At 28.6% G+C, this 6,000-nt stretch overlaps 1 protein-coding gene across 2 annotated transcripts in view; it reads left to right on the top strand.

Annotated features, from left to right (window-relative positions):
- The first annotated feature begins 1,042 nt into the window (after positions 1-1,042).
- Positions 1,043-6,000, top strand: part of LOC134721035 (cell adhesion molecule-related/down-regulated by oncogenes-like) — an 85,522-nt gene continuing 80,564 nt past the window's right edge. For both annotated transcript variants that reach the window (XM_063583714.1, XM_063583712.1), the window contains exon 1: positions 1,043-1,177. The gene's annotated coding sequence lies outside the window, so the exon portion shown is untranslated. The remainder of the gene's footprint in view (positions 1,178-6,000) is intronic.

Genomic DNA, 6,000 nt, shown 5'->3' with positions numbered 1-6,000 from the left:
AGCTTGTAGCATGTAACACTAGTTTAGGAGAGAAGCAGGAAAATAAATTAAACTGCTATGATCACACTATAAGAACAAAAGTACACTGCTATGTCCATGCAGTTAAAAAATAAACAGCGTTCAAATTGTAGGTATGCCACATGAAATTTTCAATAGATTTATTAGATAAAATCAACCATTTGATTTGATAGAGCATAAAACACTGAAATCAGAACACTTTACATTTTAAAATTATCTCAAATGGTTCAACAGTTATAATAAAAGAAATATCTTAAACGGCGAAAAAAAAATGAACAATTCTATCCAAAATAGCAGTTTTTTTATTTAATATAAAAAGCATAAAAGTTTTTTACCAATTTGTTGCATGTCAGTTTCTTTTACCAGAATGTCTGTACCAATTCTTGAACTGGAAAGTAATTGAAATTACTTAAATTTAATATTCAATTTAAACTATTCACAGATCTTCAATGTTTTTGCTTATAAATGAGACAATAGAAAAAGGACAAATATGTATTTTGTAGAAAACAAAAGATTTAGAATCTCAAAAACAGTCCCCCTTTTTCAGCTTTTACAAGGAACAGTAAATAGATATTTTATTACACTCATAAACAAAAAGCTGCAAGAGATTTCTTGGCAGCATCAAAAAGTCATTTCCACGTTTAAAACAGCACATTTCAGTTAGCAACTAAAATTAATTAATCATATTTATGAGAGATAGTTAGGCCTATAAGATATGTCCTCCCTACTTCAAGTATAATCTTCCCTATAACTTCATCTGTAAAAAAGAAACGCTAAAAAACGCATTAGTACAAGGATTTAGCCATATTTGGATTCTATCTAATCAAATTAATAAATTTCTCATTTTTCATCCTCCAAGTGTCAACACTTATTTAAATATAATAAATTATATTTTTCTTTGAACAATTGGCTTGGTTGGTTGAACGACTAAAGCCGTTGAGTATAGAGCTATTTTTCTCTGTCATTATGTAGTGGTACGCCCCAGTGGGCAGAGCGCTATGTTATACTACAGCCATACAAAATGGATTGCTTCAGTATGTGATCTGTATGTTATTCTGAAGGTCTGCAAGCATTTATTGTCAAATTTTATGACTTTTAGTGGATTTTGTGACTTTTAAAGCTTTTTTGTGGATAAATCTTAATTTTTGTCTTGATTAAGGTAAGTAAGTATTGTATGTTTTATTTACATCGTAAATATAGCCAGGTAAACAATAACTTACCTGTAATCTACAAACAATATGTAAAATGACAAAAAAACTTTCATCCACCTGTGAACTATATATTGTTTCAGATTGCATCTTACTTATATCCCTACTTTCAATTTTAACAGTTTAAAATAATTAATGTCGAATCAAATTTTTACTAAACTTTTTATCGTGCATGTTTTCATTCATTCAAGTGGAAAAATAATATTTAAAGAAAATGCTATAAAACCTATCAATTTACAGTAATTTCTCATATTTTCATTTTAATACCTCTCATAAAATGTTTAAATATATGTTTACTAGCCCTGGAAAACAGTTAAAATTGACTAAGGAGCATGTGGATTTAATACTATCAACATCCTAACGCTATAGACTCAGCGTAGAAATACAGTTACATTAAACTTATCAATACATACTCATAGTTTGTTACGAACATAAAACAAATTTTATGTGTTTTTTATCATCCCCATGTGGAGTGAGTGTGAAATTATTTGAATTTGTGTGTAAACAAATTAGAGAGGCATAAGAACATGGATATATGATCTCTCTTATCAAAATGTACTTTTATATCTTGCCAAATTCCAATTTAGAAAAAATACAAATAAATTATTCACTTGTAATAAAACTTGAAGGAATTTTGATTGAAGAATTTTTGAATGCGAAATGTTATCTTAAAATTTGAACTTAAATTTTGCTTTCTGCTTCAATTTTTAATTTTAAAAAAAAATCCCATCCACAGAGAAAAATAGAGAGAACGAAAAACAAAGAAACCATATATCTTATATGATCCTCAAAACGAAATGAACATTTGAAGAAGATTTTTTTTTTTTTTGAAACTAATTCATGTGGTCAGGTAATAATAGAACAATGTAAATTACTATTAAAATCTACATTATGTTAATTTTACATGTCACAAAAACTCAAACGAGACATAAATTATTCATATTTAACATGAATTGAATTACATTACAGATAATTATCATTACTTAACAACAAACACTTTCATTTCTGACAGAAGTTTTTTTCTTCAGCCATGAATAGCTTCATAATCAAGAAATCATATACATGTATTTTTTTTTCTTAGATAGTTTTTTTATTGATTTATTACCTATATTGTTTTGGTATATGAAATAGAAAGATTTGAATTGATTGGAAGTAATAATTTATACATGTAGAGGTTTTAGAAGTGATAAAAGTGTCAAGCTTTGGGCAATACACATCATTTTCCTAGTCATATCAGTTTACAAGTAGTTAATTAAGATAAAACCAGCTGTGAACAGATCTCTAGTAATGGTCAGGATGCCACTCATTCTAATATTTGAGAAATGATATGAAGTTCACTGTTAAATTTAAAAAAAAATGTTTCTAGAATCTGTGAACAGATATCTAGTAATGGTCAGGATGCCATTCATTCTAATATTTTTGAGCAATGATATGTTTTAATTTAAAACCTGTTTCTTGAGTTTACATTTTGCCTCTGTTTCTAATATTTTTGAGAATTGATTATTGATTTGAAATTTACTGCTTAATTTTAAAACCCTTTTCTAGTCTGTGAATAGATTTCTTGTAATGGTTATGATGTCTCCATATCTAATATTTTTGAGAAATGAAATAAAATTTGCTGTTTTATTTAAAACCTGTTTCTAGAGTCTGTGAACAGAATTGTAGTAATGGTTATGATGTCTCTGTTTCTGAAATTTTTGAGAAATGATATGAATTTCAATGTTAACTGTTTCTAGAGTCTATGAACAGATCTCTGTTAATGGTCTTGATGTCTCTATTCCTAATATTTTTGAGAAATGATATGAAATTCACTGTTTAAATTTTAAAACTTTCATGTTCCTAGAGTAAAAAAAAATGTTTGATAAATAATGTCATTTGAGGAAGCTTTAATTATTAACATGTGAATTTTTTTGGGGTGTTTATCCATATTATGTCAAATATTTCAGAAGATTTATTTGAAAGAAAGATAAAAAGAAGATAGATTACCCAAAAGGTTATTAATTCTAACTTCTTTGAAGTCTGTTACCGACACACAGAATGAGTAAAAGCAGGATTTTTTGCAAGTTTTTCTTTAGTATTGATACAAAGTACATCAACAGTTTGCAGTTTATCTGTGAAGAAGTGAAATAGATTTAATATGAATATAAACCTCATACTTTAGGAGATTTCATCAAATTTCAAAGGGGTCTAACTTCTGCTACAGTCATTAGTAAAGTGCAAAAAACTTAAATCCCACAATTCATAAGAAAAGCGTGAAAAATGATATTAAAAGAAATTCTGTCGTGGTTTTTAAATTTTTGTTTATGGGCGTCAAAGATGAAAGAGAGAATTTAAAATTCCATTTTATTGATGGCTATTAAATATATTTCTACTACACAATGCCCATTTATACTGACGGGACAATTCCCTGCCTATGTATCCCTGCATTCAACATAACTTCTTACAATAAATCTATTTTTTCTCAGTTAGATATTAAAATGATTTTCGTAGGGATGTGATCCATCAATATTTGAAGTTTACGAGTTGTCCTGTGGAGGAAGCGTCATTTGTCTAAAATACAGAATATATTTGGTAGATTTTTTGTCTGCTGTATCAATACATCAAATAGGAAATGTAATATTTGTTGGCCCATAAAATCTTTATTTTTATCAAAATTGAATAATGGTCAGTAGCTAAAGTATATTACAAACAGTTCTATGTTCTAGTTACCCTCCTATCTATGAATATTAAATCAGGAAATTTATCCATTTTAAAAGCTGTGGTTTATTGATGTTCATATTTTTAAAGAGTTGAAATTTTTAAGAAAAAAAATCTTAGTTATACAGAGTTCGCGAAAACCGTCGGTCCTGTCGGTCCTGACCGCCAAAATGAGGCTCGGACCAGTATGTTGTCCACTTGTGACGGTCCCGATGACCGATGCAAAAACGGCCGTTGCAGTGCCTATGTCGGCACGTTTTTTACATCGGTTATCAGATGGACTGTTTTTTCATTGGTCATTAGATGTACCTGCCGGTAATTTCCGGTACTGGTTTCCGATTTTTATTATAAACAAACCAACTGACCAAGGCGGCGAGCCACATGTGGCCTATCAAATTTGTTCAAGGAGCTGTTCCTGGCAAACGATCGGCGGTGGAACCTTATATAATAAATAAAGTTAATTTCCGTTGAAATAAGTTATTGATTTTATTTCAGGATAAAATTGACAGATTTTGTAGGACCAGCAAAAAATTTGTAGGACCGGCATATAATCTTGCTTTGTCAGTCCTATGACTGACGGATCAAAAAAAGTTTTCGCGAACTCTGGTTATAAAGAAGCCTGAATCATAGGAAGTATTCTCTCTTTTGATATGCAGATTTACTATTAATATTTAAAAATTTTATAGAAAAATATATTTAGTACTTGATCTAAAACATTTCAAAATGTTGAATCTATAATGATAGTGATTCATTATTTCATTTCTATGAATTTCCTTATATTAAATTCTAATTGTACTAATTTAAAAAAAACTAACAATGCACAACTGTCAGATATCAAAATATTTTTATGTAATTAAATTGCCAAAACTTTTGAATGGAGTTTGAGAAATCAATAGTCAAAATTTCTGATTTAAATGTGTAAATAAAACACTAAATACAAATTGATAAAGAGAAAAAAAACACCATTGAATACATGGTGCATTTCAGTCACTCTGTGACAAAAACATGATATAAAGGAATTCAATCTATTAAAAAGTTTGAATATTGGCTTCAGAAATTTTCGTAGTTTGTATTTTGACTTTTCTGACTTACATATTAGTCATGTTTTCAATGAAATTTTATACCTTTGATGGAAAAAAAACCCACAAAAATCAAACAGAAGTAATCACTGTATACTTGGATCATTAGTTTTAAAAAATTATCATTAATGTAAAAATCAAACTGCAAAAATTGGTTCACTTTCCTTCCTATTAAATCAAGCTGTCACCGTCAACTTGAAGTTTCAATGATTAAATGACTTTTAGATCAGATTTAATTTAAATTTCAGAATTGATTCAGGCTTTTGTCAGAAGAGAGACAGGAGTCAAAATACGGAGGACATTTTGAATATTAAGGGATACTCCTTACCAGTCACGGTTATTTTAAAGTGGCAGTCTTTTTGGAAGCTGTATTTTGATAAAATTAAATTCTAGAATCATTTCTAAATAGTGATAATGGTTATATTGATATGACTCTTTAATTGTTACAAAATTGGTGTCAAAGGTTGAGTTTTATATGTCAAGTACCTAAAGGTGTTATTCACTTTGACATCAGTTAAATAGTCATCAAACTACAATTCCTCATTTATTCATTTATTATTTTGACCGCCTGTCTTTCAAGCATCTCTGTCTTTTTGATTTGGTTTTGATTGTGTGTTCCTGATGGAGATGAATTTCAGAGAAGATCTTTGGATGCACAGAACTTATAAGTGTAATTTTCGTTGTTAATCCATTTTTTGGCTAACTATTTTTTTATTAAAATGCTCTAAACTTTTTATTCTAGTGATGAATTAGAAAAGACCCATGTATCCAATGTATACAAAAGATAGATGATTTTTATATCTAAAATCCTGAGAATTTTATCATAATGTTGTGATTTTTGTTATAACTTTGCAAAAGAATCAAATTTGTTCCTCAATTGAGAATTCAATTCAATTGTCAGGATTTAAAATCGTTTGTTTTCAAGTTTATTCTGGGAAAAAATTGGGAAACACAAACATTCTTTGGCTTTCTTTCGACAGGGAGATTAATATATCATA

This window comes from Mytilus trossulus, chromosome 6 (assembly GCF_036588685.1).
Source record: "Mytilus trossulus isolate FHL-02 chromosome 6, PNRI_Mtr1.1.1.hap1, whole genome shotgun sequence".
Lineage (NCBI taxonomy): Eukaryota > Metazoa > Mollusca > Bivalvia > Mytilida > Mytilidae > Mytilus > Mytilus trossulus.
Note: the sequence above shows the minus strand (reverse complement) of the source record. Positions and strands in the feature narration are given on the sequence as shown.